The 13,358-nt window shown below is 43.3% G+C and overlaps 1 protein-coding gene across 1 annotated transcript in view; it reads left to right on the top strand.

Annotated features, from left to right (window-relative positions):
• The first annotated feature begins 803 nt into the window (after positions 1-803).
• Positions 804-13,358, top strand: part of znf438 (zinc finger protein 438) — a 59,517-nt gene continuing 46,962 nt past the window's right edge. The window contains exon 1 of the mRNA XM_049564748.1: positions 804-916. The gene's annotated coding sequence lies outside the window, so the exon portion shown is untranslated. The remainder of the gene's footprint in view (positions 917-13,358) is intronic.

Below are 13,358 nucleotides of genomic sequence, written 5' to 3'. Positions count from 1 at the left end.
GCACCTGGAGGAAACCCACTCCAGGTTTATATGTATTATATGGTAATGCATCAGTAGAATAAATAAATGAACAAATAAAAAGCCATCAATATGTAGAATAATATGACACCAACAGAGGCCATTTTGCCTGCAAAGTAAATAGTTTTACTTTCTTCATTCATTTACTTTACATTCTGTATTTTCTTGTAGGCGCAGTCCAGTAAAGTTGGGGGACTTCTGAGAGACAGAGGGAAAAGACAGTGTGAAGTCGGTGGAGTGTCCCTTTAATTCATAATGTAAACACAGAATAGTTTCATTTACACTGTGGCATTGCTACTTATGCTGAATAAAGAACATTGATCATTTTTTCCACCATTTTGTTTGTCTGTATTTCTCTAATAAAATCACTGATGTGGTAGATAATGTCACAGTTACATTATAGTGGCAACATCCTGATTTAACCATTCAGTTAACTGTTGATATTTCGCCATGTTGCCAGCTGTCTGACAGTGACAGCAGCTCAGTGCAGTGCTGAGACAGGTTACTACACAGCCGCTCATTGGCTGCTCTCACACAGCACAGCGAAGTAGGTCCCCGGAATTTTACGGACTGAACCATTTCTGCTTACACGGGGGTTCACCGGAAATAGTGACATCATAATATTGCTTCCTCAACCGTCTGAAACACTTTTATCCCACTAAAACACAAACTTAACGTTTGTTAGGTTGAATGTAATTAATTTTGTTACGCTTAAGCTTAGAAATGACATTGATTAGTAACTCGCTAATATTTGTTTCACCCGCCTGATCAAGTTGACGGTTTGGCTCAAAATGGCTGTAGAGAAACAGTTATGAGGATCGACGGTTTCACCAGATATTTACGAAAAATGAGCCTGTCGTAGCCCGAAGGCGCTTCCTCCACCTAACTGGGGATCCAGGTGAGACATGTTTACAGTTAATCCGACATTTTGCCGCAGCCCGCCGCCGTTAGACAGTCAAAATGAAGCCTAGCTGGGCTCGTTTGCAGTGTTACCACGGTAGCATTTGTATGCAGCAGTGAGGACCTCTGGCTTTGCCCTGTATTTACAGAATGACAAACTGCTCCAAACTCAGATAACAGTCCTCACCAAGTGTCGATGTGACGTGACAGTGCACGTGCAAGGGACAGCGGGTGGATACACGTATGGTGGGTGTCATGCAGTGTGTGTGCAGCTAATGCAGAGCAGGCCTGCGGCTAACCCTGCAGCTGTGCATCGCAGACATACGTCATCAGGCTAGGATTCCCCGCAGTCAGATCTGTACACACACACACACACACACACACACACACACACACACATCAGCGAGATGAGCAAACACACAGTGCACTGGGTGTTGTGTGGACAACCCCACGTCTGTCCTCAGCTCTCCTCCTGAGTGTCCCCAGTGCTGGATGTGCAGCTGTACCTTGTGTAAACCTCTGAGGAGGGAGTCAGGGTAGATTTGGGATCTGTTAGTAGGCACTGTAGTGTAGGAGAGTGCACTGACGTAGATCATATGTAGTAGCCTGCAACATGCTTATCAATATTGGGGTAATCCAACTCAGTTTGGTTGCTGTGGATATAATAAAAGATAAATGCAGAGAGCAAACACACGATCCTATTGAAACAGAAAATGTAATGCAGTTAATATTTGCTGCATTAATGACTCTTATTGCAGTTTGTATAATTTATTTAAATGCACACAGATTGACCCAGTCTTTGGGCAATCTGATGACATCTACTGTGCGCTCTAATACCTGTACTATATAGTACTCCACAAAGAGATTTAGCATGTCCCAGTACATAGTATGTCAGATGCAGAAAACTGCCAGGATATTTTCGGACTATTCTGACCCACAATCCTCTGCACAGCTGACGATACGTCACATCGACTGAGCAGCAACTTGACAGCTGTCAGAAGTCACAATGATGGACGATAGCACATTCAACTAACTGATGACCAGTCGAATAGTAATTATAGGAATATTGATTAAGTAAACAAAATAGAATGTACAATATACATATATTGCAAAGTGACAACAGCAGAGCTCTTGAGTTCAAATTTGGTGAGTTGCGTTTATCCCCAAAGTAACGGATATAAAAGCAAGACGGTCAGAGTTCAGGGTGTAATGTTATTAGGAAATAGTATGTCCCGATTGTGTGCATGCATGCAACAGTACGTACTTCTCAAGGGCAGTAAAAAGAAAAAGTATGCGACTCAGAAAGTTGTGTAAACTCTGAGAGGCGTTGCTAGTCGGTGTTTAAAGTGTGAGAGTTGTGGCTGTGTAGGCCGTTGCAAGAAATGTTCAAACTATGCAGCAGGACTGGATTTAAACGATTTTTTGCATCACTTTGATGGAGTGCCTTCATTAAACATAACTATGATAAATTCGTTTTTACTCATATCACCCATCACTGAAGGGCCCTCATCACTTTAATTACTGTCACTGGAGTTTTGTCCTCTGATCCTGTCACAATCATTTTCAAAGTACTGTTACACTGTAAAACACGGAGCACTGTCTGTTTGATTTGCTCCATGCAGATCTGCTAAACTCCCTGTTACCCTTTAAGAACTCCATTTCCCAGCAGCCTTAGCTTGATCATGCGCCACTTCTCAGCACAGTTGTGTTAGTCTGTTCCAACCTCCAAAGCGGCGAGCCACATGTCTGCTGCTCAGTCTAGTCCAGTTCCTGTGTTCCCTTTGTGAAGACAGGTGTGTTTCTGTATGAATAAACCACACACACACACACACACACACACACACACACACACACACACACACGTCCTGATATTTATAACACATCTCATCTGGGCTTCCATGTGTAACCCAACTGTTCAAGAGACTGCTGTGGAGCTTTGTCCCTGGATTGCCAGCATATTCCTTCTGACCAGGGACGAATCAGGTGGTGCACGTTTCCTCCAGCTACTAGATGCAGTGGCTCAGACATGTAGGTGCCTACTTTTTATGCTTTGGATTGAATTACAGATAATTATCATCAGTGATGCACCAGTCTGATGTGCACAGGTACTAGGTCTGGGTATTGGTTAACAGGTGTCAACTGAAATGACCCAGTCCAGAGTAGTATCGAAAGTTCTCCAGTCAAACACAGTTCAGGGCGACGTCTAGCTCACCTGGTAGATTGTTCGTCCCACATTGGCTGAGTCCTCTGCAGCAGCTCCGGTTTGATTCCGACTTGTGACCCTTTGCCGCATGTCATCCCCCCTCTTATGTGGTTTTGCTCGCTGCCAATCTCCGCAAGCATTCTTCGATTTAATGCGACCTATGATTCGTCCACTACCGCAGCAGCTATAACACACACAGTTTGGTGTGGTGCAGTTGAGTGCGGTGTCTTTGACAGAGTTGGCAGTTCAGCATACCAAGATGCCACCAAAACGTTCGTAAGTGTGCCTCTACTACAGGCCGCTAGCCTCTGGTGGCATATCCCTTTTGAAGTACTGGTATTGTAATTTATTTGAGATGATCCCCAACCTTAGCAAGTATTGACCCTACTACACTTGGCATCAACAAGACCTGACAGAGCTTATTGACTTATTTACTGCACTGTCTCTTAGTCACTGTCAATGTAATCTCTCAAGACAGATTCTGCAATTTACATTGTAGAATCTTTAGAAGCTTTAGCCAATCACAATGGAGGGGGCGTAGCCAAGACGTGCAGGTGTCCCCAGGAAATGTGTACCTACAGAAACAGCAAGCTCCGCGTCCATGGCAATCGCTCCGCCTAAAACGCAGTCTCGTCAACGTGAAAAAAATTTGAATAAATTTTGAATAAATTTTGAATAAATACCACACATAGCAACACAAAACTGCTTTGCTAGCTCAATCATGTTCTAACTAAGATATCCGCTGGAAAAAATATTTTATTCACGGACCGTTTATTGAGTTATTACCTTATTTTTATACAGTCTATGGTTATTACAGACACCGCTAACGTTAACAGTTAATGGTTAGCCCAGCTAATCTACGATAACCATGTTATTAATTACAAAACGTGCACACAGAAATAGTAACATTTGTTCAGTCATTGTGTTTATAGACTTAAAAAACATCAGATTAATCTACACGGTGATATAGTGATGTGAAAAATGTGATATATAGCTAAACTCTGCTGGTTTTCTAGCCAAAGTATTTGTAAACAACACGGCGATTTCCTGGGGGCACCGCCGGAAGTGAAGGGCGTGAGCGATGGCAGACGTCCCTGCACTTCCGTTAGTCGAAAAACTCCGGGCAGGAAGAAAAAAAAAGTGTTTTTTTTTTTTTTTTTTTTTTTAAACTGATGGATTTCCAGATAGCTGTCAATGTAATATTGTAACATTGAAAGTTTTACAAAGCAAAGTTCAGGTGTCACAAACTTTGCTGGGAAAGAAAAGGTAAATTCCATTGATGCAGCGATGAAGCTCTTCAGCTGCCATCAGGCTGCTGTTGGAGGGGAATTCTTTAATTCTAAAACATTTCTGGCACTTCTCCACAGGGAGGTCAAAGGTCAGATCTTGGGTACAGGAGTGTTTGTGTTGCTCATTGAAATGTTGCTGACATGTTGCTCAAAATGATCCTGTTGCTTCACACGAGCTTCTCTAGAAAGGGTGACGGAAACTGCAAGAGTTCCTCGGTACACTTATATTAGGCCTTGTGTTCCATACTAGGAAACACTCAGTGCATGATTTCATGTCTTGAATTTGGAGCACTGATGCAGTCTCAGTGTCGGCTCTGTGAGGATGGATTCTGGTGGAGGAGAAAATTCCCCTTCAGTCAGGTCCATCGTATTGGAACTGGAATTCCCTCTCGCTGTGGTGTACAGTATGTTCCAGAGGGTGTTCTTGCTTTTCCTTTCCAGATACAACAATTTATCATTTTCATTATCTGCAGCAGCCCAGTTTTTGTCACATAAAAGATGCCGTAAAGGTCAGCAAACCCCACGTCTAAGGTCTTTATGCCGGGAAAGTTGACTGAAAACAGTTTTCTTTTTGACAACAGTTTCGCTTTTTCAGTTCTCACTAATTTAGAACTGGGAGGTTCCCAGTACAAACACATTTTTTTTATTTTTTCCTGAGGATTTGGGGCTTCAGTGGCTTTCTGAAGGGGTCTGGTGTTGATCTGACGCGACTCGGTTTTGTATGTGTCAGACTCTGACAAAGGTCTGACTCACTGTAAGGCAACATTATTAAGACCTGTCGAGAGAAAAATGCTTTACTGTTGCACCTTTTTTTGGGTAGAAAAACTGCTGCCTCAGCATTATTTTGTGCTGATGATGGAAAGAAGGTCACACCACACAAATCAGCAAACACTTTTTCGCATTTGGTACAGCTTTCACACTCATAACAGAAACTCCCACGGCACAGCCGACACCTACTCCATACCGGTGCTTGTTTATCATAGTTAACAAATACCGCTTACTTTCCCTCCATGACACGCTCCAGTTTGATTGTGGTTGTTGTCGTCGGTGGGGAAATCCTGCGCTCTTGATTGTTGTGATTGGCTGGCTCACACAGACATCATGTCAACTCCTCCAAAAAAGCTGTTTAGTTCAGTCGGTTTTATGTGGTCAGGTTTTGATACCTGTCAGTGAGATTTCTGAATCCATGCAACAGATGTGAATGGTAATTTGTTTGTGTTCACACGAAGCAAGACTGGACTCATGACCTCGGCGTGTCTAAAATCTTGGTTAGGGCCCTGGTCCTGGTTACCTTAGATAATTCACAGAACAGTTTTTAATGAAACTACTTTCTACCACAGAAAGAGTCTCTAGAAAACCTAGAGCTGAAAGAGAGAAAATCAGTTGACAACTATTTTATTAATCGACAAATACTACATTTTCAAGCACTTTTTCTGGGCTGCTTTTCTTTGTCTTACTTGCCTAGGTCAAGACCTTGGAATCCGCAGTTGATCTGGCGTCATGACATGAAACAGCGGTTTCTCCATTGAAATAAAATACAACCAATGAGCACTGTGAGGGGACCAATGATTAGCCAATAGGGGTGTGTCATATCATCTTCTTCATGATCATACCGGTATGATTTTTAATGTCATATGAAAAATTCATATTGTGATACTTGCGATGTTTCGACTTGTTGACATTGACGTCATACTGTTACTCACGGCAACAACAAGCACGGCTGAAAGCGATATTATTACGAACTCCATGGTGGTTCCAAAAAGAGGAGCAGCTTCAGTAGTGTGGAATAAACTGTGGCGTCCTGAATGTTTTATGAACAGCCTCAGACTTCTCAGACTCTTTTAGTGACTTACTGCTCAGAGGGAACTCATTCAGCGGCTCCTCTGGCAGCAGCATCTCTCCCTCTTCTCTTTCGTCGTGTGCACACGGGAGTCAATGTCTTCAAGTGATTTTGTCATAAACCTTTGACTTCAATCCGTGTAACCAATAATGAGGAAATGCAGTGAGTGACAACAACCCCGCCCATGTTTAAGAGTACTGTTTGCGGTGGAAACGCTAAGGTCTAGATACCATGTCTGAAGGGTTACTTTTGGTTCCAAAGGTACTATAGCGAAAGTGTTCGGTGGGAACGGGGCTTATGTGACGTGATATTCGGACGCTCGCTTGCTGTTACGACTAGTGTTACTATGTTCCACTTGGGATGAGTTAAGTGCGACACCTAGTGGTAAAATTAGGTAGTCCAGTCCGATGATTGGCTTAACATCAAACCGTTTTGAACATTTTTACACCGGCCCAACCCAAATCTGGTCAAATAAAACCAAACATACCTGCATGCCTATGCAGCACTAGAGCTAAGAGGCAAAATATGTATTGTCCTTAAATTGAGTGAACTGACCCTTTAATACTGTCAACTTTATAACATGCCCCACTCTGCCTTAAGTGGCTGCTTTCTGTTTGCCTTGTGAGAACGCAGAGTGCTTGTCATGTTGTATAAGCGCAGGTCACCTCAGTAGAAACAGGCCGTACAGTTCATCCAAGGTATCTGTCAGAGTATGTGACCGGACCAGTTTTAAAGCTAATCAGACACACTTTAATCTGCTTTCATTCTGGCTCCAGTTCATCTGATAAATTACTTTCCATTTACATTTATTTATTTATTTATTTATTTACTTTCAAAGCAGCGTGCTGCTCACTTGGAAAATTGGTTAGCCTACACTTTTTTTTTGTTCAGATTTTTTGCAGACTCAGAGCAGCTCTCTGCCTTATAGATGAGTCAGTGTGAGGAACACCCTCCCTTCCCACACACACACACACACACGGAGCAGAGTTTGACTGTGACGGGCCTCCTTTATCTCGCAGCTCACTGTGGGAAATGTCTCACACTTTAAGGTTCATTGCATACAATGATTATAAAAGAGGAATTACACTGCGTGATATTTATCACCAGAATATGAGTAAGGGGTTGGCACGTCAAGCTGGCATCCAGTGTAAACACATGCCATGTGACCGGCTGGAGCGTTTACTTTGGCCGGCGAGCAGTTCCAGTGTGGTTTCACATGTGGCTAGATGAGGAGGGTAGAAGCAGGCGGAGGAAACTTAGATGCTTGTCTAACATTTCCGCTCAATCATAACCAAGATCATGTTACCATAACACACACAAGATTTTTTTTCCCAGGCGCCACTCATTGCAGGCTTTGAAGTACCAGTCTAAGGAGCAGGCAGTAACCAAGAAGTTGCGAATGTTCCCAAATCTTGTTGACATTTTGCACAAGGGGTATGATAATACAGCTCAACACTCAGCCAGCCATTCTGCACGGCGAGGCTTGCAGGTCGGACACTGATTGTGTTTTTCTGAGTTAAATTTTGCTTTAAGGCTTGGCCTACTTTTTAAATTATGGCATCTCTACATTATGGATGTAATACAGGCACTGCAAGACTGCATTAAAATGCAGCTCTCCCCTAAAAACATTAATACGCTGGCTAATTCAGTGATGCATTCAGAGACAGAATCCTCTTGTGTACGTTTTGGAGTAAAACCTTAAGTCCTGATGCAAAATTAGAAAGACCATCAGCCTATTAAGCCTAATTGATTAAAATGTTGAAGTCGTCTTTCCACATTTAAATATATATATTTTTAGTCATACCTGAATTCTAAGCAGCTGATATGTATCCCGTCTGTTAAGTGCTGCCCAAAGATGTCATGAGTGGAGAGCTGAAGAACAAGGAAAGTGCATCTCCTGTCTGAATAATGAATGGAGACCATATTGTGGATGGAAAAGGGAGGATGTGGTTCAGTAATAGTCTGGTGAACATTTCTCTCTCTGCTAAATTGTTGGTCTTGCTAGATTCTTGTTTCCAAGAAAAGTTAATGAAAATTACATGTGAAGCCTAATGACTGACTTTTACAGGATTTGTAGGCTGCAGGCATCTCGGGCATATTATTATATTAGGCTGCTCCTTTGAGCATTAGCATAGTTCCTGGCTGTGCTCCACTTCTAGCAAACCATTTTGTTCGCTGTGTGCGTGGTCAAAAATCGGTCGTCGTGTGGTAACATAAGAGGCTGATGAGAAGCGACAGCAGCATCGGACTTGTACGGTCATCGTAACTGGCTGCTAGTTTTTTACATCTGTCATTTCACTTAGTGTAATGATGCTTTTATGATGCATCATAAGTTTCCTCTAAAATAAAAGTTAAGTCAGACAGGTTTTAAAATGGAGTCCAGTGAAGGCCAGCTTTTATAAATCTGGTCAGGGAAGTGGGAGAGCAGTCCTTCTGTTATAACCCACGCTTACTGTAGCTGCCTTTGAGCATTGCAAGCATAACCACAAACTGTTGAAGCAGCCAGCGACAGATAAGACCGTGGTTGTACAGACCAGTTTCAAGGAACTCAAAGTGAAAGACGGGCTGTTCCTGTAAAAGATTTGTGCTCAGTAACTGAAGGCTTTTAAAAAAAGGGAAGCTGTGTTCCGCCACTATCATGAAAAAGCAGTGTCGTGGTTCAGCTGTGCTGCGGGAGGGATTGCAATCAGGGGTTTTTCATTGTTTAGGTATTTTTAGATTTAGGTACATGACGTGATGAAGGGAATTCCTTTAAATATAAATATCAAACTCGTTCTAAGGTAACGAAAACACAACAGTTATTAGATTCAGGTGATTTATATACTAATGAAAACATAGGCTAATCATATTAATTGCTGCCAATAGATCCCCTAAAGCAGTGTTGGCCCAATGACCATTTTCTGATTCACAATGAAAACACAGTGAGCCACACTGGGATTTTCTCTTATTAGGAATGCACGATAGTATCTGCATGTCATCAGTATTGGCCAATATTGGCTTTAACATGAGTTATTGGAATTGGCCTAATGTTTTTCTTATGTTGCACAATGATTGAATATTACATACATTGAAAAGTATTTCATGTCTCCATCTGCTGGTGGGCCGTCATGTCAAGAGTATACATCCATAATATGATGCTAATGCCACGACAGAAGAGACTTGGTGGGGAAAAAAGTGGATATATCTATCGGCTATTGGTCAGATGAATTGTTACATATCAGCATATCGGAAATCGGCTAAAACCCAATATTGTGCATTTTTTTTATACTTTGAATGTAAATGGTGCCACAATGCTTCGAAATAAAAAGCTTATCTATCAAAAGAAGTGCAAAGGGAGGACACATGCGAACTCCCCAACAGATGACCAGGCTAATTATTTATGTATTAATTATTAATGTCTGTTTATCAACTGGCCCCTGGCCGTCTGTCATTTTGCACAATTGGCCTCCTGGCAAAGCAAGCTGAGTATCCCTGCCTTAAACCCTACTCACTGCTCTTTTGAATGATAGCAAACTGAACATGTTTGAGTTTTGGATAAAATCAGAAACAGTGAAAATGTTAATTTTGGCTCTGAGAACTTGTGATTGGCCTTTTTCAGTACTCTATCAAATTCTTTTACCAATAAATAAACCATTTAACTGTGAAATCACCAGATGTGGATGAAGTGAAATACTTTGAATCAATGGGCATCTTCAGCACCTTCAGATCAGGCGGTAAAGCTGGACCCAACTTCAGGCCCTGTCATGACAGTAATGATGTTGTTTAGTGGAGCATATTAACACATTTTCAATTAAATTAGCACAAACATGTTGGCACACAGTCGGCCCGGAGCTCGTAGGACCCCTGGCGTTCTGGAAACCTTCCAGTCCTCAATGAGTGCTCTGTGTAAAACTCAGCTGTGGTTTAATGGATGGGCTGATTGGATGCAACACACTGACTGTGAACCGGGTCTTCAGATTAAGGTTTTTTACTTCTACTCAAATTTAGTTTAGTCTGCATCAATAAGCTAAGGTAAACTGGAAACCAAAATGGAAAGAATGGAAATAAAAACGGAGGTGAGAAAGTGAATCTGTTAGTTTATATGGAGCGGTTTATTCCTGGTTGAATGTTTTGGTCTATATGAAGAGGTATACATTTATTTATGTCTACCAGCCTGAATTTCTCAATTAGTTTCAGACATTAGGGAAAATCTAAGTCATTTTGGGCCTACGCGTGTTTATTCTGTCTGAGACAGGCTTGTGAATTTGAGACCCAAGCCCACGCCTTGTCATTCCTCTGCGGTCCCTCCCACCCCAGCGGTGGGTGCAGCACGTGCATGAAAAGCAGCAGAGAGGCGTTCACTTTCATCCCCTGTCATTTGGCCGCTTCCCAAATATATCATCCAACCGCTGCTCATTTCTCTGCCCGTCCCACCCACTGTCTCCTCGGCGTCTCATCCCCCTGCGTATCTTTCTTGCAAACACATTTGTGTGTCTCCCTCTCTCCATCCCACAGCTATGATTTTGGCGTCAGGGTTGCTCCCACTCCCTCCCAGCCCTGGATCATGTTACCCTGCCATTACTCAGTCGTTCCCCCTGCGAGGGTGCTCCATGTCAGGCGTAGCGGAGCCTGCCTGCCTGCTCGCTGCCTGCCTCTCCGGACCTGCGGACTAGCTCAGTGCAACCACAGACGCCCCTGGTCAGTGGAGGCGCTCCAGCTATGGCACAGACTCCCTGGAAAATTATGCAGAGGAGCGAGCGGCGGGGAGCGGGGTTAGCTGCAGTTTTAGAGCTGTGTTTTCAATTTCACGTGGGGTGAGGGAAACTCCAGCATTTAGACTGCTTCCATCTGACTGCAGGACAAATGGGTCACATTAGGAATCAGTGTTGTTGTTGTTTCTACTCTTACACCCACAAACACGAGCGTTTACTGGCAGGGTTGTGAGCCGCACAACAAGCCCAACCCTGCCGTGCATCACAAATCGGCCGGTGATTTGTGGACCTCATCGTTTTATGGTTATGCAATGTCGGTTCCCTTGACGAGTAAAACCTCTTGTTAAACCCCACGCCGCCCTATTCCCATAAAAGTGAGTGATGCAGGCAGTGGGCCTTGCTGTCCCGTTAAGGCTGGCCTGTCTTCCTACAGCACATGTCATGGGACTGGATGGGATCTGCACAGGTGGCTTAGCCAAAGCATGACACTGCAGAAATTTCACCGACTTGGCTTTATCGCTTGATTAATGCATGCTGAGTAAAACTACTAAATCTGCTGAGGAACTGTGGGATCCTATAGGTCTAATTTATGAGCATCAGCGAGGGAAGGTGTGTACCTGTGTGTCCGCCCGCTCCCTTTCATAGGGTGTCAACTTTTATGGAGGCTACAGCATCCTCCTCCTATTAAGCCTGTTGTGCACTCTAGTGGAGCCATAACTCCCCTCTCTGCTCTCGCCAAGCTTTCAGCTCCTCTGTAATTTATTTAGGTCTGACATATGGCTGTCCTGTGCGATGCAAGGTAACATATCGCAGCACAGGAAGGCCCGCTCAGGCTAGGCTAATCCTTTCTAATTGAAAGGGAGGCAGCGTTTTGGGCCAGTGGCTTGTATGTCGCTCATCTCTCTGCTTGTTTTACAGTAATGAGACATCTGGGGCTGGAGAGCAGAGCTGTTTGTAGAGGGAGAAACGGCTCTGGAGCCCGAGGGCCTGCAGGGCTGTCACAGACAGAACAACAGAGCTGACTGCATGTTTACTCCTGTCTGTATGTGGGCATTTTATTCTCCCCGTACACCGTCTCGGCACAGTCTCACTCGCCATGCTGATGTTGGATTAGATTTATTTCACAGGAAAGAATCATACATTTGGGATATTTAGGCCAAGGGTAAGGCTATTTAAGGCTAAGGGAGGACATCTCTGTGCCCAAAAGAGAGTCTGCTATTATTAGGCCCACATTCCCATCATCTCCACTATTAGTCTGTAGTGTTTTGTAGCCGTCACTGCAGGCTGTTTGTCCCATTATTACTACAGATAAAACTTCTGTTGCAGCTTTTACAATTTGTTTAACTGTTATTCAGTCTTAATTGGTGTGGAGTGGTTGTGTATATGAAAACAGAATAGTCTGAGTAGAACTAATATAGGTCTAATTTATTGTAGTACATTTATTAGATGCTTAGGTGCCTGAGCACACTTAGCAAACACCTTGTAGATACTGTGTGTACTCCTACACCAGGCAGTACGGGATTCAGAGGTCAGCCAACCTGCTACAGTTCCGTATGAAACTGTACTCCTCTTCTTGCCCAAAGTTGTTGCCATATCACCCCCCGTAGTTTTGGTGTGATTCGTCATAGTTTGACTGTACTGACTCATGATCGCTTGTCAGAGGCATGTGGTCTCTGGTGCTTAAAACAACCACAATCATATACACACCCTATTGTGAACGGTTTTATTTATTTATTTCATTTTAACTTTTTCTACCAGGTACACCTGTCAATCAGCTGTCTCTATATAGAGGGAGAGAAAGAATTTCCCTCTGAGCCTTCAGATGTCATTTATGTGGTGATTTGAGCACACAAACGAGCTGCCCATGAGCTCTGCTCTACTGGGTAGGGCTACAACTGGTGTTTTCAAACCCAAGTCACAGTGGTAATACGTAATGCCGGGCAAGTTGATCGGCCAGACTGCACGTTGAGTGTGTTTAGAAGAGTGGTTCCCAGTTGGTCCAGCCACAGGTCCAGATTTCTCTTTAGTCCTTAGTCCTCACAGTTCAATACATGCAGCATCATACGTTGAGCTAGTCTGCCATGTCTGTCAAGTGGCTGTCCGTTAGTCTCTCACGGCACTTCAACATAAAAGACTTGTGCTTGAAATTCACTGTACTTACAAACTTGACATTTGGAAGTCACTTATGGTCCATTAAGAACGAACCCGAGACCCACTTTTGGACCGCAAACCCACTAGTAGGGAACTACTGTTTTAGAAGATGTCATCATTTTAATTACACCTGACAGCGAAAATGCATTGTGATTGGCTGAACATGTCATGTCATTTTTTTCGTCATCTTTTTTTCCCATTGTCCGGTGGGATGATATTAGTGGCTGGCCTTCTGTGGTGGTCACGACAACAAGTGGAGGAGAAAC

Source organism: Epinephelus fuscoguttatus, linkage group LG21, assembly GCF_011397635.1.
Source record: "Epinephelus fuscoguttatus linkage group LG21, E.fuscoguttatus.final_Chr_v1".
Taxonomy (NCBI): domain Eukaryota; kingdom Metazoa; phylum Chordata; class Actinopteri; order Perciformes; family Serranidae; genus Epinephelus; species Epinephelus fuscoguttatus.
The sequence above is the reverse complement of the archived record's forward strand: the minus strand, read 5'-3'. Positions and strand labels throughout refer to the sequence as shown.